Below are 24,108 nucleotides of genomic sequence, written 5' to 3'. Positions count from 1 at the left end.
TCAGTTCCTTCAGTCAACGAAGGAGAAAAGCTAATGTATTGAGGAGTTAATTTGCCTAACATCACACAACTAGTTAGTGGCAAAGTGGGGATCAGAATGCCAAGTTCTCCTGAGTGACAAGATTATACTCTGTCAACTAGATCAGTGGTTCCTTTGATACACATTGGCTCCAAATATCCACAGGGTATGTCCTCATAACCCTATTTGTGTAGTATCAGTAAAATCCCTTTTAGTCTAAACTAAAATAAGTCCCTGTGCCATGCCCTTTTCTTACTTAGATTCATTCTAATTTCTGCTTAGTTTTCTGAGTGAATTAGAAGGGTAGAGGGAGAGGTGGATGGGACAAATAAGATGTGAACAGACCTCTCCATACTGGAAGAAGGGTACAAATTCTGACTGGGATAAACTAAATAACTGAAAAAAGGAAAGGTCAAGATTTTGACTTGACTCTCATTTCTGGCCAATATGTCCTTTGGACTGTGATATATACTGAACTACCTCTTCCTAGCGAAGGAGGTTTTTGCAGCACAGAGGTGGTAAAAGATTTGGTGTTATCCTAAATTGTGGCAAATGAGCGATTTGACTTAGTTGATCGTGTAAGTCTCTATATTTTTGCTTATGAACTCCAAATTGTTACTATTTCTGACTGTTTAATATCAGAAAAAAAATCTATATAGCTGGTCCAAGATGATCGCATTTCAGGACAGTGTCAAGGTCTAAGATGAAGCACTTTCTCTCTAGTTTTTTGACTCTGTCTCTCTTTCTAAAAGTACTGTTATGAAAAACCTTTACATCTTATACAAAACTTAATTAAAGTAATTCCATTAAGAACTCAGGAACTGGGAATTAATTCCCAGAAATTAATAGAGTCATACTCTCATTTTTCTAAACAAAGAAAATCAATGGCGCACCAGTCACTGTGCTATTAATGATTATTTCCATGAGAACAGAAACCATATCTATCTTGCTCACCACAGTGTATGTGTCCTGTTCCCAACATGGTGCCTAACACAGAGTAGATGCTCATTAAATATCTGTACAATGAAAGAATGAGTGAATGAATGAAATGGATCTTTGTAACAGAAGCTATCATAATTTGGTAACTAAATATCTGTTTCACCTTTAGCAGAGATCATGCTTTATTTATTTTAACAGTTTTATTGAGACGTAATTCACATAAAAATCATCTATTTAGTGTACAATTCAATGGCTTTTAATATAATCACAGAGTTGATCATTCATCACTACAGTCAATTTTAGAACACTTTTTTTTACCAACCCCTCCCCCCAAAACCCCACCATCCCCCTTAGCCTTCACTCCTTCCCCCAGTCTCACAATCCTTCTAACTTTCCCATCTTGCCCTAAGCAATATAGTTTCTGTCTCTATAGACTTGCTTATTCTGGACATTTTATATAAGTGGATCCGTATAACGTATGGTCCTTTGTGACTGGCTTCTTTCACTTAGAAGAATGTTTCAAGATTTGTCCATGTTGTAGCATATATCAGTTCTTAATTTCTTTTTATTCCTGAATAATGCAACATTGTATGGATACACTCTTATTTATCAATTCATCAGTTGATGGACATTTGGATTGTTTCTATTTGGGGACTGTTGTGAATGATACTTCAATGAATATTCATGTACAAGTTTTTGTATGGACATAGATTTTCATTTTTCTTGGGTATATACCTAGGAATGGAATTTCTGGATCATATGGTAACAAACATTTATTGAATTGTATATTTCATCTTCAAATTTTGTGTTTCTTAACTTCCTTGAAAATGAAAATCAAGAAGATTAAACCAAATCAAAAAGTAATATTACTTCGATGGCATCATTTAATTCCATATTTAATTTGCTATTTTCAATTGACTTGATTATTGGATAATATAAATTCTAGAAGCAGGAGTCACAAGTGTGAACAAAAACCTGTCACTGGTATTTTGGAACTTGAATTCTTGCATTGATCATAGAAATTGCCTAAGGGTTTTCCTTGGAAGGTATAAAATTACCTACACAAGGAAGAAAGGCGAGTAACCTATATATTTCAGTATCTACTACCTACAAGTGTGAGTCAAAAATTATCTGCACTCTGGCTGTAGAATTTATTGTAATTAACTTTTAGAAAAGACAAATACATCATTTTTCAACATAATCTCCTTGCTTTTCAATACACTTTGTCCATCTGTCAACAACCTTTTGTATTCCCTCATTAAAAAATGTTTTAGGCTGAGCTGCAAGCCACAGATGCACTGCTGTCTTCACTTCTTCATCAGAAGTGAATCTTTGTCCTCAGAGTGCTGCTTTCAGGGGACCAAGCAAGTGAACGTCCGATGGAGCAAGATCAGGACTATAGGGAGGATGCTTTAATACCTCAAAATGAAGTTTTTGCAGAGTGTCAGCAGCAGTGTCAGCAGAAGTGTGCAGATGTGTATTGTCATGCAGGATCACAACACCCTTGGATAGCAGTCCTCTGTGTTTAATCCGAAATTTAGGCCTCAGCTCTTCAATAAGCATCTCACTTTAAGGAGCACTGTTGATTGTTGAACATTTTTCCTGATAATGTTCCAATACTGGCCCTTGAGAATCCCAGAAAACTGTAAGCATCAATTTTGCAGCTAATGGTTGACTTTTGAACTTTTTCTTGGTTGGTGATTGAGGATGTTTCCATTCCATACTCTGCCGTTTACTCTCAGGCTCACAGTGATGAATCCATGTCTTGTCACCAGTAACGATTCTCTTTAAGAAACTTTCACCTTCCTTAGAGTAATGGTCCAAATTTTGTTTGCAGATATCCAAACACTTCTGTTTATGCTCTTCCATGAGTTGTTTTGGTACTCATCTTGCACAAGCTTTTCAAAACCTAAATTTGTCGTGGATTACTTTGTTTTGAGGTGTTAAAGCATCCTCCCTATAGTCCTGATCTTGCTCCATCAGACATTCACCTGTTTGGTCCCCTGAAAGCAGTCTTATGAGGACCAAGTTTTGCTTCTGATAAAGAAGTGAAGACAGTGGTGGATTTATGGTTTGCAGCTCAGCCTAAAACATTTTTTAATGAGGGAATATGAAAGCTTGTTGACAAATGGACAAAGTGTATTGAAAAGCAAGGAGGTTATGTCAAAATATGATGTATTTGTCTTTTCTAAAAGTTAATTACAATAAATTCTACAGCCAGAGTGCAGATAATTTTTGACTCACCCTCATATGTGGCAAGTAATGTTAGACTGTCAAAATTATGTATTTTAGGAGTAATGAAGCTGAAATTTGGAAAGACTAACTTGTTCATGGTCATATGAGTAGAAAGAGTTAAAGCTGGGATTTGAATCCAGGTCTTGCTTCAAGTTTGTGTGTGTTTATGTATGTGTGTGTGTGTGTGTGTGTGTGTGTGTGTGTGTTTTCCTAGAGGACATTTTTTGCAAATTCCAAGCCTAAATAATTGGCATTAGAGTAATACCTTCAGCCTTTCCTGCTCAAGTATTCTCTACCTGATTTGTATTTGCACATTAATGATGACCTCTCACAGAGAAGCACCTGTATGCAGAGCATAACATGGTATTTGTGGGACTAAAAGAAGGAAACCTTCTTTTGGCAGAATACCTCCGATTCTGTCCTAATGTACCTCAGGGATGAGTTTAGATTGAAAACAAATGTACTGAGTTTTGTTCCATCTCTTTAATTCCATTTGGCATTTGTTATATTTAATATGTTTGAGGCATAAAATATCTCCTTAGAACAAAAATTCATTATTACATTATCTATTTGTAGAGCCTATGTAAGCAGAACAATACCTCCTGGGCCATCTTTCAGAATGACTGAATAATTGCATTGTTTCCCACAAGCTCTTATCTTAAAAATCCCCCCCTTTTTTTCAAAGCTGCAATAAGAAATGGAAACATATGCATGCATAAGGAAGTAACATCTATTTTTGATCCAGCTTTTGTTGTTCTGACATGAAGGGGTACAAGAGCTGGTAAGCATAATCTTACTCATTAAGGATGACTGGAAGGAGAAGCAGATAATTGTCACATTTGCATTTTAGGAGAAAAATCTCACAGATGTGGGATAAATAGACACTGAAACTGACACGTATTGACCTTCAACTCTATACCAGTCCCATATTGTGAAGTTTATATTCACTATCTCAATTAAACCACCCAAGTACTAGAAATTAGACAGTCACTGTCATCTCTATTTAACAAATAAATAAAAACTAAGGCTTGGAGAAATTAATTTTTCCCAAGTTCATACAATTAGAAAATAGTAGAGGCGAGTTTTAGATCATAGATGTGTATGAAATTAAAATCTATTCTCTTTCCTCTAAACTATTGCCTTTCAAATTAAAATACTAAGTCTGGTAAGAATGATCAAAATTTCTTTATAAGAAGTTCTAGGAAAAAATTCTCTAAGAAACTTGGGGTTACTTTAGGGAATGTATAAGCTCTTCCAAATGGGGACAATTTGATACATTTTCCTCTGAGAATTAAATAAGCACCATTTGAAATCAGCACATTGTATGCAAACATCTACTGCAAAATTAGTTCCCAAAAGAGCTTGAAAATAGATTATCGCATTTTTAGAGTAGATTACACCTCATATTCTTATTAATCCTGTTGATGCAGTTAGCAGACATCTTTTGTGAAACATGATTATCAAGTGAAATGAAGGTCAATATGTTGTAGTAATGACAAATTAGTCTAAGCATTAAAATTCAACAAGATATTTTAAGACTAATAACTCCACTAATACCACTTTTCCTATATATTCACTTAAATGTTCATTGGTAGGGGTCTGCCTACACAGAGCCCCAAATCTGTCTTATTGCAAAGGAACTGAATTTGAAAGATCAGTACTTTGAAGGTAGAGTGTGTGTCTTTGTGTGTGAGTTTAAATGTGTGTATAATGATGATAGATGTATTTCAAAATGGCAGAGTTAATGAGGAAATTACTGTCCTCTACATTTATAATTTATTGCAATGAGAAATATGTTTAAAAAAGTAATAAAAAGATATAGGAATGCTCAAATTCAAGGTGAGCATCTCCATAAACCATAATAGAATGGAAACATGAAGCGGTAAACTCATTGTGAAGCCACATATTTCCTGGATCTAAAATTAAAAATAGTGGTGGCCTTGAGTTCTACTACCAGAATTAAGAACATTCTCATATTATGTGAACCAAAGCCAGGCTTAAAGTTAAAAGAAAAGAGTTTGAACTCATTACCAACTCACAGAGGTTGAAATATCTGTGAACAACCAGATCAACTGCGATTTTTTTCCAGTTTAATAGAGATATAATTTACATAAATGCATATTGTTACATGCCACTGAGATTTCATGGATGTTTGTTACACTGAATAACAGACTGATACAGAAGTTGGCACTAGGGTAATGCTGTTACAAAAAAGCTGCCTATATGGCAGGCTGTAAGAAACTATTAGAGAAGACTGTAAAAATATGTCCTATGTTATGTAACAGTAAATATTTGGCAAAACTATCACCTGGGCTACCTTGGAAGACAGAAAATGTGAAGAAGCAGCTCAGCCTACTGGAAGGGCATATTCTTCAGGGCCCTCTTCAGAAGTAGATAAAGCAGAAGAAAGAAAGAAATGACCCCTGACTCCAAACAGTAGAGATTAGAGTTATGAAGGACAATTGATTACGAAGCTATTTTTCAGGAGCGTGATCACTTGTCCAACAGGGTTTCAGAATTGCTGTGACCAGTGATCCTACGTGCCTCCCATTTTATCACTTTTGAATGGAAGTACTAATTGCGGTTGTTTTGTCCCTAACTAAGAGAATAGTATTATTATAGAAGAGAATACTGATCCAAGAAATAAATGGATTGAAAATATAAAAAAACTAATAAAAATATAGATAATAGGCCAAGAAGCCTCAAACAAATCTGAGAGGAATTCTAGAATTAGTTAACAGAGGAAATTGAAGAGAGGCACTCTCTGAAGAAATAACGATCAAGTAATTTTCCTAAAATCTTTTATTCATTTCTGTAGGTGTATAAATAGGCAAGACAATTTGGGAAAATGGTTTGTGGTGATTACTAAAGTTCATCATATGCCAACTCTGTGAACTAGCAATTCCTCTTTTAGGTACATGCTTGGAAGAAGTGTGTGGGTATGCCCATCAAAAGACATGTACAAGAATGCTCATAGAAGTTTCATTCATAATAGCTAAAAGCCAGAAACAATCCAAGTCCAATATATCATAAGAATTTAAAATGAAAGAGAACTGTGTTCATAAATAGAATACTATGTAGCAATAAAAAAGAATTGATTACTGTTCCAGGCACCATCATTGATGACGCTCACAAATACAGAAGAATAAAAGAAGCCACACACTAAAGTTTGTAACACTCTGTTTACAATTGGCAACATTAATCTGTGATAGCAGAAGTCAGATTAGTGGTTAACTCAGGCAGTAAATGTTGACTGGGCATAATGTGCCTTCTGAAGGGTGTTGGAAATGTTTTATAAGATAGTTAAGGATGGTGTAACATGTAAGTATATAAAAATTGGTAGAGATATACGCTTAAAATTTTTGTCCTTACATATATCATTAAGTGAATAGATAGAAATTTTTAGAATTGAAAATGGCATGATTTCTCAGATCCAGTGTTCTCACTCCTGTATCTCTACTGTGTCCCTTGGTCCTCTGGCTTTCTGAATTTCCTTTTCCAGAGATTAAACCTGTTTTCCTAAAGCATATCTATGGGGGCTAAAGGGTAGCAGGGAGACCTGAGCTGGATTACCAACTTTTTGCTTTGAAGTCTTTCCAAACTTCCCTTACTTTTAGTTCAGTTTTCCTGTATCTTTTTTGGTGCCTATTGCCGCCAAGTTCTAAACTGCTCAGAAATGAGCAGGGAGAACAAAGTGCTCTATTCTCTTAGGGTCACCCATATTCAGTTGAGTCAGTTACACTCCTTCATCTGCTTTCTGTCCATCGAACGTTTACTGAAGGCTTTCATCTGTTGAATCCTTCCTTTCCCCATTCTCTCTATCCCGGTATGTACGTATATATCCATACATCCATCCATACATATATATACATACATACATACATATACACATACATGTGTATATGTAATTATGTTTTAGTGGAATTCGACAAGGAAAGGCACTATATATTTGATCTATAGATTCGTTAGAACACTTAAAAATCTGGACCCATGAGAAACATAGGTTTAGTTGATTTACATTTGGATGACATCTCACACCTTTTTACACAGAAGAGAGCTCAGGTGCTGCTGCTCAAAATCCCAACTTCACCAGGGACTGAGGAACACCCTCTGAGGCTGAAACTAACTAGAATAAAGAACTGGAGAAGAAGGTTTAAGGATTTTAGTTCCTTAGAATTTGGAATTGCTAGAGCAAGAAGATTAAATTTTTGCCCTTTAATTTTTCCTTGATAATTTAACAATGGAGAAGAGTTCATACTGTGCAAAATTCAGATTTTTATGAAAAAAATTCATAGTAATTGTATGGTGTCATTTTTGTTCATTGAGTAACCTTTACTGAATTATATTCAACACAATGGTAGGGAAACATTTGAAGTAGGAATTATGACAGCAATGAGATAACAACATTGGGGTATAGGGTAGTCTTTTAATGAACTTAATTAATGCATGACCCAGACCCACTTCAGAATCCTGAGTGTGAGAGGGGAAGGGGCGAAAGGTGAACTTTTCATATTACTCTCAGGAATATAAAGACATGATGTTGTATATTGAAAAAGTGACCCATGAGGTGGGAGCTGATCTTCTCCCTTGAGGGACACTGCTCTACCCTCAAATTTTGGGGAAAAAAAAAAACTGCAGACCGTAGGAAGTATTATGGAATTTGGACATAGACTACATGGGTTTAAATTTCAGCTCAGACACTAGCAATGTGACCTTGAGCAACTTACTTGCCCTTTCTATGCTTCCAATTATTCATATTGAAATGGAAATATCATATAGAGTTTTGTTAAGTATTAACTATTTTAATAAATATTAAAATTTTTAGAATGGAGGTTGACACATTGCAAACACTGTATAAATATACCCATGTATTGAGTTTCTCTCCACATTCTTACCATGGTCCTTTAGGAAATTTGGGACTGTAGCCGTGCCTCAAATTGATCTTTTTTTGACAGACAAACTTACAAAATGCCTTTATACAAAGGGAACTCAGCCAGCATTTCCCCCTCTCTCAGAACATCCTGTCCTTAGGATGCAAGAATTCTATTTCACTTCCTGTGACACACTGTACCCTAGATGTGGGGGAAAATGCAGTTCTAGGAGGATAAATTTAATTCCAGGGGAAATAATAACTGGCCACAGGACAAGCCATATTCTCCAGCTCAGTTTTACCGGTAGAGAGTTATATACTTTGATCACCCCTGTGTTTGACATGAATATCTCTCAACTGATTCTGTTCTTGGTGGTGGGGTGGCAAGGAGAATGAATGTGATTAGTCATCATACTTCACTGTTCAAATAATATGTTCATTTAATATTCTATTGATAATCTTTTTATATTCCATAAGAGACAGCTTATAAGGACAAAATGCATATTTAATAAAATCATTAATATATACATAGATTTAGATATTTTTATATTAGGAGATAAGAGCTCTGAAAGTCTAGATCAATTAGGTATTAAAATATAATTTTGAACATCATGTCAGCCAAAACCAAATGCTAACTTCTCAGATGAACTTTCTGTTGTCAATTCATAAAGCATGGCCAGGAAGGACCAAGAGAACAGGTCATTGATATGATGAAAGAGAAAGCACTAGTGAAGATAAACATCACTCTTTCATATGTAATTCTAGAAACAAATTATTACCAACAAAACCTAAGGAACATAGTGGTTATATTCCTGAATATGTTGTATAAACCTGATATGTATGCTGGAATTCACTACATAAATTTAATTTTGTATACAGTAAAAAAAAAAAAAAAATCTGTGTATGGTTTCTGAAGAAATGTGGTCAAAAATGAATAAAATATTGATGCTTCAGATGTCAATGTGAAATAATGTCAAAAGACGTATAAAAGAATGTTCTTAAAAGCTTTATTTATAAAAACAGGAATATACCCAACTGCTCATGAAGTGTAGAATGAATAAACAAATTGTATTCTATTCAAATTGTATTCTATTCAATCAATCAATCGAACGCAGGTTCGATCCCTGAGGCGGGAAGATCCCACATGCCGTGGAACAACTAAGCCCGTGTGCCACAACTACTGAGCCTGCGCTCTAGAGCCCTCGAGCCGCAACTACTAAGCCCATGTGCCACAGCTATGGAAGACTGAGTGCCTAGAGCCTGTGCTCCACAACAAGAGAAGCCACCACAATGAGAAGCCTGTGCACCACAACGAAGAGTGGCCCCCACTCTCTGCAACAAGAGAAAGCCAGCATGCAGCAATGAAGACCTCACGCAGCCAATAAATAAATAAATAAATAAATTTAAAAAAAGAATTCATTAAAAAAAGATTGAAATGAGTCAAGAAAAAGCAATTATAGAACAGTTTTGAAAATGTGGAGCATCACAGGATACAGCTAGAAGTAAATGTAGCTTCCTGAAGGAATTAGGACTAAAGAAGAGGAAGCTAATTACAATTTTAAACACAGGGTCTCTTCACCTTGCATAGTAGGTTAGGACCATAAAAATGACTGTGTAATCCAAAGCAATGTTATCCGATGGGAAAAATCATAACTGTTGTTTAAGCTTAAAAAATTTTTGTGAAAACATCAAAGACTCTGTTAGTCATAAGTGTGTAGGAAAGTGAAAAAATAATAAAACTACTTAATAAATAAATATGTGTTAGTTATAATTTTATGAAATTATAGAATTTATATTAAATTTTAACACAATTTAAATTATGTATCATAATTATTATAATATGAAAATTTAAATTTAAAATTATAAATTTTACAAATTTAATTAATTAATAATAATATACTCATTTTTTATTTACATATTACATGAAGTGTGTATTTATTTAGTACATTGTAATTTAAAATGTTAGTAACCTTGAGAATTAAAGTGTTTTATGTCTTTGTAAAAAACTTACCAAGATTAATTTGAACAGTGCTTGCCTTTTCCTCTTATCATATAACTTACAATATAGGACAAGTATCTTTTTAATGCCTGGGTAAATTGTCATACTCCATGCTAATTTTGTGTCATCTTCTAACATTTTATCCTTTATGCTTTCAATATTATGAAATATGTCTGAGAGATCCTTTAGCGGGAGGTTTTTTTCAGGTATCCCTTTCTCTGAGATGTCTACATCCTTTTTGCCACAACCACATTCCTCATTTATGATTAAAAGTTGACTTTCACTAAGTTCCTCTGGCTGCATGTCTAGAGGCTCTCAGAGGGTGGCAGTGTCAATAGTCTCATGGTCTACTGTTTCTTCTATAACTCCATTTATACTAGATTCAAATTCCATGTCTCGCATCATCCTTTTCACTTCTTTGCTGCACTTTCATCTTTTTTTGGCCAATTCCCTCTTTAGGTTATCCATTTTTGTATAATAGTGTATGGGAGACAAGGAGACAATACAACTATGTGCTTTGTTGTCTCTGTGTGACCCAAATAACAGATGTGCAGTGACCAATCACCAACAGATTTTGAAAGAAGTGACATGATTGGTCATCAATGATAATGTGCACTTGTTATTTGCACAGTGATTTCTGGATTTAAGAGCTAGCAGGGCAGTTTGTATTTTATGCAGTTACTCACAGTTAATATACCATAGTAACAAAAGTTTGAATCATGCTATTGGGAGGCTGGTGTTGCTTAACTAAACCATGGAAACTTTACTACATAAATGTTCTGGTTGAGTACCTTCTGAATCTCTGTTTGATGTAAACACATTTCCAGCTGTGTCAGGTATCAGTGGATTCCTCCTTTTTTGTGAAATTTTTTTCTCTGAATCTTTTCTTTTGTGAAGAAATGATTGAGGAGATGCAAAGGAAGAGAAAAGCTATTTTCTTAAAAACTAACAAAATAAAGTTCCTATGTAATGGACTAAAGCAGAAATGCTGGTAGGGACAGAAAATATTTCTTCCTATAATGTAAATTGGAGTTCATAGTCCATGGCTTTATATGCTATTAAATAGTAGTTTTGGGAGGAAAAAAATCCCTCTACCTAAACTCAAGTAAATTGCTCTGTTAATGGGGTCAGGTGGGAAGAAAATGTTGGGACACCGGAGTAGTAAGGCTTAGTACTTGGGAGTGTAGATCTTGGTATTGACTTTCAAAATCATGCATGCACTTTTTCCAGCAACAAACAGAATACTTAAATTGAGAACACACTGATGTTAATTGTGTATGTCTAATATATCAGTTAATGCTCCACATACAATGTTGATTTTTTTGTCATAATAGAGTATTATCTATAATACATTTAAATATATACATTTTAATTTCTTTTTTTTGCTTTTACTAGATACATAGGTTTCCAGGGAGAGTCAAAGTAAGCTTATATCAAAAACAAAGAGAAAATAACTCTCTAGTTTAAATTAAAGAGAAAAAAAAGCTGTCAGAATGAACTTGTGATTCTTTTCAATGTTAAAGACTTTTGTATAGACTTGAATTTAAAAATATATTCCATATTCTATGATTTTTTTCTCTCATTGTCTGTGTAGATTTTCCATACTTTGATCTAGATTTTTGCCCTCTCTTTTAAGATCAGCAACAAATATTTGCACTTGTGTATTTCCTTAATTTCCAAAGAGCTATTTGTGACTACTATATAGTGAAAATGGGCTAAATCTCTGGGCTGGGCCCTGGTATGACAACCATGGTGCTCTTTCCTGATTCATTTGGGAAGTTTGGGGAGACATAAGAATGAAGCTGGTAGACAGTAGCATCAACTTCAGCATCTATTTCACCTCCAGATCCAACTTATTATACCTTTTGGAACAAGCATATTAAAAGAGGGTACAGTCATAGAGTACTGTAGGTGAAAAGAAATGTAGCAGTCCTCTTGTTCAATCCTCTCATTTTACTGATGAAGAAACTGGACTCAAGCAATTATAAACTTTTCTTGAAGTTAGTAGTGTAGGCAGGACTACAACCCAGTCACTTGATTCCTACCTCATTGAGCTTTCTCCCACATTGTGCTAGCAACAAGTATAGGCCCAAAGATTATTTTAAAATAGTCTACAAGGCACAGTAAGCCCATTATTGAAAAAATCATCTCCAAATAGGTTTCCTTTCATGAGAAATAATTCATAACAAATAAGACTATAATAACCTACAAACTCTTTGGACAATTGCCTTGTGCATCTCTCAGACATCTTAAACTGTGTCATTGATCTAAAATACATCAAATTAAAATCCAATTAAATTTGTCCCTCAGATAACTACAATTACTACACAGGTTCAGTTTGCCTGATCAGTTGAGTGAAAATGAATTGCTGAAGAGAGCCAGATAATATGCCTGAGAAATGGATTTACTTATAGGTGTGGTCATGATAAAAAGACAGTCTTTTAAAAGTCTATTTTGAGTTCCCAGAAACTTTCTATAGTCAATGACCAATATTTACATGTATTATATATATATATGTGTATATAATATATATTTATATATTCCAAATTCCTTTGAAAAATGAAGATCATATGATCAATTGCCAATTGGAGAAATTTAATATTTATAATTAATTTTGCACATTTACTTGTGGACAATTTGTGTTTGGAAGTGGTAAGGGCATAAACCCAAATAGATACATATTTTGTATATCTTTTTTATTGTCTTATAACTAAAATAAGGCAGAATCTTAGCAGGTCAGAGGTAGAAAGGACCTTTGTTCTTCCTGAACCCAGATGAGAACGCATATCTCATAATTCCCAGCTAAGTGTTCTTTCCACTGTTTTCTATGAGTTGTTGCTTCTCTTTTATAAATACCCTGGTTAATCAGACAGTAAAGCAATTGGGTCTTTAATCTACTGGTCTGTTTTAACATGGTGTCCTATTCAAAAGAAAAGATAATCTAATAGCCAAAAGAAAAGACAATCTAATAGATATTTAAATTCTAACTGGAATTTAAATGAAAATCTTCTTTAGAGTTCCATTCACTCACACTGCAGCATTTCTTAACTCTTCTTTTCACTCTTCTATCTCCCCAAAGTTCCCCTCAGTAGCGCTCAGTTGTCAATTGCTTCATCTATCACTGAACCATCCTCCACTTTGAAATACAGCACACAGGGACTTTTGTATTTCTCAGCACTGCTCTCTTGTCTTTTGGTCCTTTCTTCTACAGAGTTACCATGCCCTTCCCAGTGTAACTCTGTCCAGTTAGTACTACCTCTTAGGCCACTTTGCACAAGTTCAGAAACCAATGCATAATAATAAAAGCACTCTTTGCTTTGTTTTGTGTTTTCAAACAGAAGAGCTGAGGCTGTGGATATTCAACATTGATATATTTGTGTTCACGTATCTTTTTGACAGTTTTTCTGACAGTTCAGTCCTTACCATGGAATAAAGCAAAGTATGCATCCATGTATGAATTATATGATTCTACATTTTATTTGACACCTGTGTTCCCATGTTTCTTCTTTTATATGTTTACTCCCCTGTATTTATACCTACACACAGTAAACCTTGTGTGAGGAAAGGAAGGCCTGAGTGAGTTCTGTAGAACAAGGTAAAATATAAATTCATACATAAGTAAATATGATTTTACATTTGAGTTTCTGTGTCTCCATTCTTAATTCTGTTTATTTCTATGCAGCTACATTTATGCCCAGAAAACCTACTTGAAGAAAGTAATAGGGTAGATGAGGACTATAAAAGTAGTCACTTTGTTTTTATTTGCACAAATGACAACACTAAAATTACTTTGTAATATTATTGAATGTAGCAAAGACAAATATAATTTATTCAAATACGTGATTTGAGAGACACACCAAAAAAGATTAACAATGTGCCAGAAATGATTTGTTGCATTTTTCCACCACCATAAGTCTATTATTTTACATATCAAAAAAATCTTCATTACATAATATTTTTTTAAAAATTTGGAGTTCAGAATGATATAACTGTTATCACGCTGTCTCATATTGTATTTAACTAAATAAATGGCCACAAAAATATCTCATATTACTAGCTTTTCTTAAGTGGGACAGTGATAAGATGAAGACTATGTTGCTTTGCCTTGAATTTGGTCAGAGCTTATGACTGCTCTGACATATAAAGTGAAGGAGTGATGTCCTTCTGAATGTAGGACATCAAAGATATATAGTTTCCTCCATGCTTTCTCTTGGATACACCTTTGGATCCTGGAGACCCCAAAGAAGTCTGACTTTCCTGAAGCTGCTATGCTAGAGAGAATATTTGGAGAGATTACAATGAGATAGAGATTCTCAACTGCTGTTCTAGTATTTGCCTTTTCCCAGCTCAAGTATAAAGTATAAGCAGGAATAACACTTCAGATGACCTCAGCCCCAGCCACCATCTGTAGAAATTAAACAAAATACTGTTAAACAATCAATGAATAAAGGAAAAAATCACAAGGAAAAGTAGAAAAAATATCTAGAGATAAATGAAAGAAAAGCATAAAACACACAAATTTATGGGTTGTAGCAAAGGCAGTGCTTAGAGGGAAATTTATAGCTGTTGAATGCCTACACTAAAAAAGAAGAAAGGTCTAAAATCAATTACCTAACTCTATACCTTGAGGAACTAGAAAAAGAATGGAAAAACTACACCTGAAGCTAGCAGAAGGAAATAACAAAGATTAAAGCAGAACTAAATGAATAAAAAATAGGAAAACATAGAAAATCAACAAAACCAAAAATTGATTCTTTGAAAGATGAACAAACTTGACAAATACTTAGCTAGACAGACAAAGAAAAAAAGAGAGATGAGATACAAATAAATAAAATCAGAAATAAAAGTGGGAGCATTACTAATGACCTTGCAGAAAAACCAAAAAGATTATGAGAATACAATGAAAAATGGTATACCAGCAAATTTGATAACCTAGATGAAATAGGTGAATTTCTTGAAACATACAGTTACCTAAGCTGACTCAAGAAGAAATACAATATCTCAACAAGCCTATAATAAAGATATTGGTTCAGTAATCAAAAACCTCTCAAGAAAGAAAAGCCCAGTACCAGTTGGCTTCACTGGTGAATTCTAATAGTAAAGAAGACGTAACACCAATTCTTTTCAAATTCTTCCAAAATATAGAAGATTAAGGAAAAATTTTTAACTCATTCTATGAGGGCTACATTGCCCTGATATCAAGCCAGATAAAAATATCAAAATAAAAAACTATTACAGATCAATATTCTTTATGTATATAGATGTAAAAAAATCATCAACAAAATATTAACAAAGTGAATCCAACAGCATAATAAAGGATTATACAGCACAACCAAGTAAGATTTATCCCAGGAATGCAAGGGCTGTTCAACTTAAAAAATCAATTAATGTAATATCCCATATTTTTAAAAACACAATCTATCTCAATTGACACAGAAAAGGCATTTAACAAAATACATCATCCTTTCATGATATAAACATTAAGAAAACTAAGGAGTCTTCCTCAACATGATGAAGGACACATATGAAAAACCCATAACTAGTGTCATATTCAATGATGAAAGATGAAATCTTTCTCTCCTAAGATCAGGAACAAGACAAGAATGCTTACTTTCACCATTGCTATTTAATATTGTACCAGAAGCCCTAGCCAGAGCAATTAGTTAAGAAAAAAGAAAGAAAAAGCATGTAAATTTCAAAAAGAATTAGTAAAAAATTTCAAAAGAGTTAGTTAGTATACAGGCATACATCATTTTATTGTACTTCACTTTATTGTGCTTCACAGATATTGTGTGTTTTACAAATTGATGTTTTGTGGCAATGCTGCATCAAGCTAGTCTATCAGTGCCATTTTTCCAACAACTTTGTGTCTCTGTGTTACATTTTGGTAATTCTTGAAATATTTCAAATTCTTTCATTATTATCATATTTGTTATGGCGATCTGTGATCAGTGATCTTTGATGTTACTATTGTCATTGTTATGGGGCATCTCAAACTGCACCCATACAAGATGATGAAGTTAATCGGTAAATGTTGTATGTTTCGCCAACCAGCTGTTCCTTCAACTCTCTCCCTCTCCTCAGGCCTCTCTATTCTCTAAGACATAAGAACATTGAAATTAGGTCGATTAATAACCCTACAATGGTCTCTACATGTTCAAGTGAAAGGAAGAGTCACATGTCTCTCTCTTTACATCAAAGGCTGGAAATGATTAAGCTTAGTTTGGAAGGCAAGTGGAAAGTCAGGAGAGGCTGAAAGCTAATCTTCTTGCACCAAACAGTTAACCAAGTTGTGAATGCAAAGAAAAAGTTCTTGAAGGAAATTAAAAGCGCTACTTCAGTCAACACATGATTGATAAGAAAGCAAAACAGTTTTATTGCTGATATGGAGAAAATTTTAGTGGTCTGGATAGAAGATCAAACAGCCAAAACATTCCCTTAAGCCAAAGTTTAATTCAGAGCAAGGCCCTAACTCTCTTCGATTCTATGAAGACAGAGAGAGATGAAGAAGCACAGAAGAAAAATGTGAAGCTAGCAGAGGTTGGTTCATGAGTTTTAAGGAGTCACCATTTCCATGACATAAAAGTACAAGGTGACACAGCAAGTGCTGATATAGAAGCTGCAGTAAGTTATCCAGAAGATCTAGCTAAGATACTTAATAAAGGTGGCTGCACTAAACAACATATTTTCAATGTAGGCAAAACAGCCTTATACATGGAAGAAGATGCTGTCTAGGACTTTCACAGCTAGATAGAAGTCAATGTCTGGGTTCAAAGGAAAGGCTGACTCTCTTGTTAAGGGCTAATGCAACTGGTGACTTGAAGTTGAAGCTAATGCTCATTTACCATTCTGAAAATTCTAGGGCCCTTAAGAATTATGCTAAATTTATTCTGCCTGTGCACTGGAAATTGAACAATAAGGTCTGGATGAAAGTAAATCTGTTTACAACATGATTCACTGACTATTTTAAACCTACTGTTGAGACCTATTGCTCAGAAAAAAATTTCTTTAAAATATTACTGCTCATTGACAATGCACCTGGTCACCCAAGACCTCTGATAGAGATGTATTAATACAATGAGATAATGTTGTTTTTATGTTTACTAACACAACATCCATTCTCTAGGCCATGGATCCAGGAAAAATTTTGACTTTGAAGTCTTATTGTGTAAGAAATGCATTTTGTCAGGTTATAGATGCCCTAGATAGTTATTCCTCTGATGGATCTGGGCAAATTGTAAACCCTCTGGAAAGGGTTCACCATTCTAGATGCCTTTAAGGACATTTGTGATTCATGGGAAGAGGTCAAAATATCAACATTAACAAGAATGAAGAAGTTGATTCCAGCCTTTATGGATGACTTCGAGGGGTTCAAGACTTCAAGTGGAAGAGTTGCTTTTTATGGAGGAGCAAAGAAAATGGTTTCTTGAGATGGAATCTATTCCTGGTGAAGATTCTGTGAAGATTGTTGAAATGACAACAAATGAGTTAGAATATCACATAAATTTAGTTGATAAAGCAGCTGCAGGCTTTAAGAAGATTGATTTTAATTTTGAAAGAAGTTGTGCTGTGGATAAAATGCTATCAAACATCATTACATGCTACAGAGAAATCATTTGTGAAAGGAAGAATCAATTGATGTGCCAAACTTCATTGTTATCTTATTTTAAGAAATAGCCACAGACACTCCAGCTTTCCACAACCACCACCCCAATCAGTCAGCGGCCATCAACACTGAGGCAAGACCCTCAGCAGCAAAAAAGATCATATCTTGCTAAAGGTTCAGATGATGGTTAGTATTTTTTAGTAATTAAGTATTTTTAAATTAAGGTATCTACATTGTTTTTTTGGACATAACACTATTGCACACAATAATTATTGTGATAATCACTTTATTGCGGTGGTCTGGAGCTGAACCTGCAATATCTCTGAGGTAGGCCTGTACATAGAAAATTCTAAAGAATCCACAAGAAAGCTAGTAGAGATAATAAGCACATTCATCAAGGTTGCAGGATACAATATTAACATGAAAAAATCTGTTGTATTTATATATACCAGCAATTAACAACCTGAAAAAAAGAAAGCAATTCTATTTACCGTAGCATATGAAGAATAATATACCTGGAAACCTATTTATTCAAGTTATTGAAAGACTCGAACACTGACAACTACAAAATGCTGCTGAAAAAAAATAAAGACAAATAAAGGAAAAGACATTCCACATTTATGGATTGAAACTTAATATTGTTAAGGTGGCAGTACTACCCAAAGTGATCTACAGAGTCAATTTAATTCCTGTCAAAATTCCAAGAGTCTCTTCCACAGAAATGGAAAATCTGATCCTCAAATTCATATGGATTTATATGGGGCTCTGAATAGCCAAAACAATCTTGGAAAAAGAGGAACAAGTTGGAATAATAGCACTTCCCAATTTCAAAATTACTATGGAACTATAGTAATCAAAACAGTGTGGTAATGGTGTAAGGATAGCAATAGAACTATGGAGTAAAATTGAAAGTCCAGAAATAAAACTATATATTTATGGCTAATTGATTTCTGGCAAGAGTGTCAAGTCCATTCAGTGGGGGAAAAGAATAGTTTCTTCAACAAATGGTGCTGAGATAACTAAATTTCCACATGCAGAGAATTAAGTTGTACCTCTGCCTCACATAATATATAAAAATTAACTCAAAATGATTCAGCAATGTAAATATAAGAGCTAAAATCATAAAACTTTTAGAAGAAAGCATAGAGGTATCTTTATGAACTTGAATTAGCAATGGATTCTTAGATTTGACAGCAAAAGCATGAGCAACAACAACAACAATATAGGGAAATTGAACTTCACCAAAATTATAAACTTTTGTGCATTAAAGGACATTATTCACAAAGTGAAAAGATAACCTACAGAATGACAGAAAATATTTGCAAATCGCATATTTGATGAAGGTTTAATATTCAGAATATATAAAGAATTCCCACAATTCAACAACAAAAGACAAACAGCCCAATTTAAAAAAGGGTCAAGGGAATTTCCTGGCTGTCCAGTGGCTAGGACTCTGTGCTCTCACTGCCAAGGACCTGGATTCAATCTCTGGTCAGGAAAAGCCACGCAGCCAGAAAAAAAAAAAAAAAAGGAAGGATCAAGAACTTAATCATGCATCCCTTTGAAGAAGATTTACAAATGGCCCATACGTATGTGAAAATCTGCTTAGCATGATTAGTCATTAAAGAAATTCAAATGAAATGTGTTTTACTTCATAATGATATACCACTTCACCTCAACCAGAATGATTATAATAAAAAAGAAAAAGAAAAAGCCAAGTATTGGCAAATATATGGAAAAACTGGAATCCTGTACATTGCTGGTGAGAGTGTAAAATGGTGCAAGTTACTGGTAGAATCTGAAAAGAACACTAATTTAATACCTATAAACTGCAATAAGAAACCATTAATCTGCAGTTTATATTGACAGCCATGCTGCTCAAGAAAAATCTTCTGACTGGCATGAAGGACTGCACCAGGATGCCTTTTCCCACAATATAGTCTTCCATCTGGATTAGAAGTCCCAGAATCTATACCAGCCAGAAATCCAGGCAGTGGTCCCTCTGCTGCCTCATTTGCCTTATCAGATGAGGGATAATTTTACCCCTCATCTTTTATCTTCCCATCATTTTCTCTTTCCATATCCATTCCAACATGAGAATTGAATTTTCAGTATCAGAATACAGAGGAGTGTTGAAGTGGGCAAGTGTTGCACAGCATTAAGACATTGAATTAGCAGCAGAAAGGGCAGAAAGAGATTAGGACTGGAGAAACTGAGTAAGCAATGCCCCTTTGGAGGTTGTGGTAAAACAACAATTTCTAGAAAGAAAAAAACACAAATAACTTTAGATCATTCACAAGAAAATTCTTTCCTTTACAGTAAAAAAAAAAAAAAAGTGCACTATGTGATAGTTAATTTTATGTGTCAACTTGACTGGGCTAAGGGATGCCCAGAGAGCTGCTAAAATTTTATCTCTGGGTGTACCTGTGAGGGTGTTTCCAGAAGAGACTGGCATTTGAATCAGCAGTCTGAGTAAAGGAGATCTGCCTTCATCAATGTGAGTGGGCATCATCCAATTCATTGAGGACCAGAATAGAGCAAAATGGTGAAGGAAGGGTGAATTACTTCTCTCTTCTAGTCTTTTCTTGAGCTGGGACATCCATCCTCTACTGCCTTTGGATATCAAAACTCTTGGTTCCCAGGTCTTTGTGTCATCCCTCTCCCCATTCTCAGGCCTTGGCATTACACCATAAGCTCACCTGGTTCTCAGGTCTTTAGACTCAAACTGAAATATACACTGGCTTTCCTGTTTCTCCAGCTTGCAGATGGCATATTAGCAGACAGTGGAATTTTACAGTTTCCATAATTGTATGAGCCAATTCCCATCATAATTCCCCTCTTATATATCTCTATATTTATCCTATTGGTTCTGTTCCTCTGTAGAATTCTGACTAATACACACCAGGTCCAGGATTCTCTGTTTCAGAATACTTTGCACTTCAGTAAAATTTTAGGCGGTATATTTATCTTCTAGTTCTTAGATTAATATCTTCCAAGAGGATTCTAACAACAATTAAGGTACAGAGATAACAATTAAGAAGAAAAATCTTCACCTTCATCTTTGTCTCTCTCTTGCTGAGTATTATGCTTTGCTGGAAGGTGGCTCTTATTTCAAGAATAAATAATAGAAAGGGTAACTAATAATATCTGCAGCATTAGAGGAAAATAGTATGCAGGGTTAACATACTTTTGAGGAAGTATTTCAGGATACAGACATAAAATTCAGACTGTATCAGTTGTGTTCTCAATAAAATTTAAGAAAATATGACCTCTAAGATATGAGAAATGAACAAAGAATTGATAAGACTGTAGTCTGAAATGAGAAAAAGTTATGAGAGGCAGATTAAATAAAAAGCTGATAAAAATGTTACAGTAGCTTGTCATAAAATTAAAAATAAAAAGGCAGAAGTAAAATGTGTATGAGAACAAATAAGGACAGAAAGACACTACACAAAATTAAATTAGTGATGGGCAAGAAGAATTCGAGACACTCCTTAAGGAAATTCAAAGGAAATGGATGTGATGAAACATAGCATTAAAAAGTTTTGCTGTTATGACCAAGTAGATGCTCTGAGAACCTCTCCCTGCTCCCCCAAAATGTAATTACATTTTGGATAGGACACATTTATTTCTGGGTTCACAATTCTACTCAGCTCTTCAAAGAGTAGGAGAATTGTTTTGGGAATGGTAAGCCACAGGAAGCCCAAGAGCCAAGCTTGTGCTGAGGACAGTTGCCTGTAGCAGAATTACCATGGGCATACCAAGCCTTGAGCCAGCTGAAAGGCATACGTTTGAGCCAATGACCTATACTGAGCCCAGACTTCCCATGTGCTAGATTCTGTCTCCTGGCAGAAGCAGAAGCAAACTTTCCCTGGAGAAGAAACATCCTAAATTTAGACCCACAGGAGTCCCACAGATTAGAATCAAACAATGATATCTAATCAAAGATCTAAAACACTCAAAGAGACAGGACATCATAAGTAAGAATCAGCAAAAACAAACAACAGATACAGATGCCAAGAACTGAAGTTACTGTAATTGTCAGTTATAAATCATAGACTAGTGATGTATAAAACATTGAAAGAAATAAAAGGTAGGAACAAAAAGCAGCTCTTTTTTAAAAAAAATTGAAACTTCACAAAATGAAATATAATTGTGAAACCTCAGACTGAAGTGATGGTTTGAACATCAGACACACACACACACACACACACACACACACCCAAGAGGATTAAAAGAAAACCTTCTATATATCATTATAAAACAAAGAACGATAAAGGCAAAAAGAAGACATTAAAAGCAGGCAAAGAGAAATGATAGACTTGAAAAGAATGCCAGTTAGACAACAGACTCAAAAGCAACAATGGAAGCCAGGTGACAGTGAATTACCAGGCTCACAGGATTTTAAGAAAGTGACTGTCAAGTACAAATGCATACCTGGAAAAATAACCTTTCAAAACCAAAGGAAAAATAAAAACATTTTAAGTGAAACAAAAGTGAGTTTGCCAAGTAATGGAACTTCTCTGAAGGAACTTCTACATATCAATAGGAAAATGATCCAACAGAAAAATGGGCAAAAACATGAACAGACTCTACAGATGAAGACACACAAATGGTATATAAACATGCAACAAGATACTCAAAATTACTACCAGAGATATGTAAATTAAGAGAACCATGCATTTTAAGCCAATTAAATCAACAAAAATGACAACTTCTGAAAATGTCAAAATAGGCGTGGATCAGCTTGAATTTTTATAAACTGACAGAGGGAGTATAAATCTGTGTAAGTAGATGGAAAATAATTTGATATTACTTTGTCAACATGAATGTTCACATTACCTATGCCATAGCTATTACACTCTTACATAGGACTCTAGAGAAATACTTGCAAGTAAATATATTAGAACACATAAACAGAATGTCCATTACAGGGGCCCTACTCTTTTATTAATTTTTTTTTTGGAGGTACACCAAGTTCAATCATCTGTTTTTATACACATGTCCCCATATTCCCTCCCTCCCTCGACTCCCCCCCACCCTCTCTGTCCCAGTCCTCTAAGGCATCTTCCATCCTCGAGTTGAACTCCCTTTGTTATACAGCAACTTCCCACTGGCTATCTGTTTTACAGTTGGTAGTATGTATATGTCTATGCTACTTTCTCACTTCGTCTCAGCTTCCCCTTCACCCCCCGCCCCCCTCAAACCTCGAGTTCTCCAGTCCATTCTCTGCATCTGCGTCCTTCTTCTTGTCTTGTCACTGAGTTCATCAGTACCATTTTTAGATTCCGTATATATGAGTTAGCATACAATATTTGTCTTTCTCTTTCTAACTTACTTCACTCTGTATGACAGACTCTAGGGCTATCCACCTCATTACATATAGCTCCATCTCATTCCTTTTTGTAGCTGAGTAATATTCCATTGTATATATATGCCACATCTTCTTTATCCATTCATTTGTTGATGGTTGCTTCCATGTCCTAGCTATTGTAAATAGTGCTGCAGTAAACATTATGGTACATGTTTCTTTTGGGATTATGGTTTTCTTTGGGTATATGCCCAGTAGTGGGATGACTGGATCATATGGTAGTTCTATTTGTAGTTTTTTAAGGAACCTCCAAATTGTTTTCCATAGTGGCTGTACCAACTTACATTCCCACCAACAGTGCAGGAGGGTTCCCTTTTCTCCACACCCTCTCTAACATTTGTTGTTTCCAGATTTTGTGATGATGACCATTCTGATCGGTGTGAGGTGATACCTCCTTGTGGCTTTGACTTGCGTTTCTCTAATGATTAGTGATGCTGAGCATCTTTTCATGTGTTTGTTGGCCATCTGTGTGTCCTCTCTGGAGAAATGTCTATTTAGGTCTTCCGCTCATTTGTGGATTGGGTTATCTGCTTTTTTGGTATTAAGCTTCATGAGCTGCTTGTATATTTTGGAGGTTAATCCTTTGTCTGTTGTTTCATAGGCAATTATTTTTTCCCATTCTGAGGGCTGCCTTCTAGTCTTGTTTATGGTTTCTTTCTCTGTGCAAAAGCTTTTAAGTTTCATGAGGTCCCATTTTTTTATTCTTGATTTTATTTCCATGATTCTAGGAGGTGGGTCAAAAAGGATCTTGCTTTGATGTATGTCATAGAGTGTTCTGCCTATGTTTTCCTCTAGGAGTTTTATAATGTCTGGTCTTACATGTAGGTCTTTAATCCATTTGAAGTTTCTTTTTGTGTATGGTGTTAGGAAGTGTTCTAATTTCATTCTTTTACATGTTGCTGTCCAGTTTTCCCAGCACCACTTATTGAAGAGGCTGTCTTTTTTCCATTGTATATTCGTGCCTCCTTTGTCAAAGATAAGGTGCCCATATGTGTTTGGGCTTACCTCTGAGTTCTTTATTCTATTCCATTGGTCTTCCTTTCTATTTTTGTGCCAGTACCATACTGTCT

Source organism: Hippopotamus amphibius, chromosome 4 (genome assembly GCF_030028045.1).
Source record: "Hippopotamus amphibius kiboko isolate mHipAmp2 chromosome 4, mHipAmp2.hap2, whole genome shotgun sequence".
Classification (NCBI taxonomy): domain Eukaryota; kingdom Metazoa; phylum Chordata; class Mammalia; order Artiodactyla; family Hippopotamidae; genus Hippopotamus; species Hippopotamus amphibius.
The sequence above is the reverse complement of the archived record's forward strand: the minus strand, read 5'-3'. Positions refer to the sequence as shown.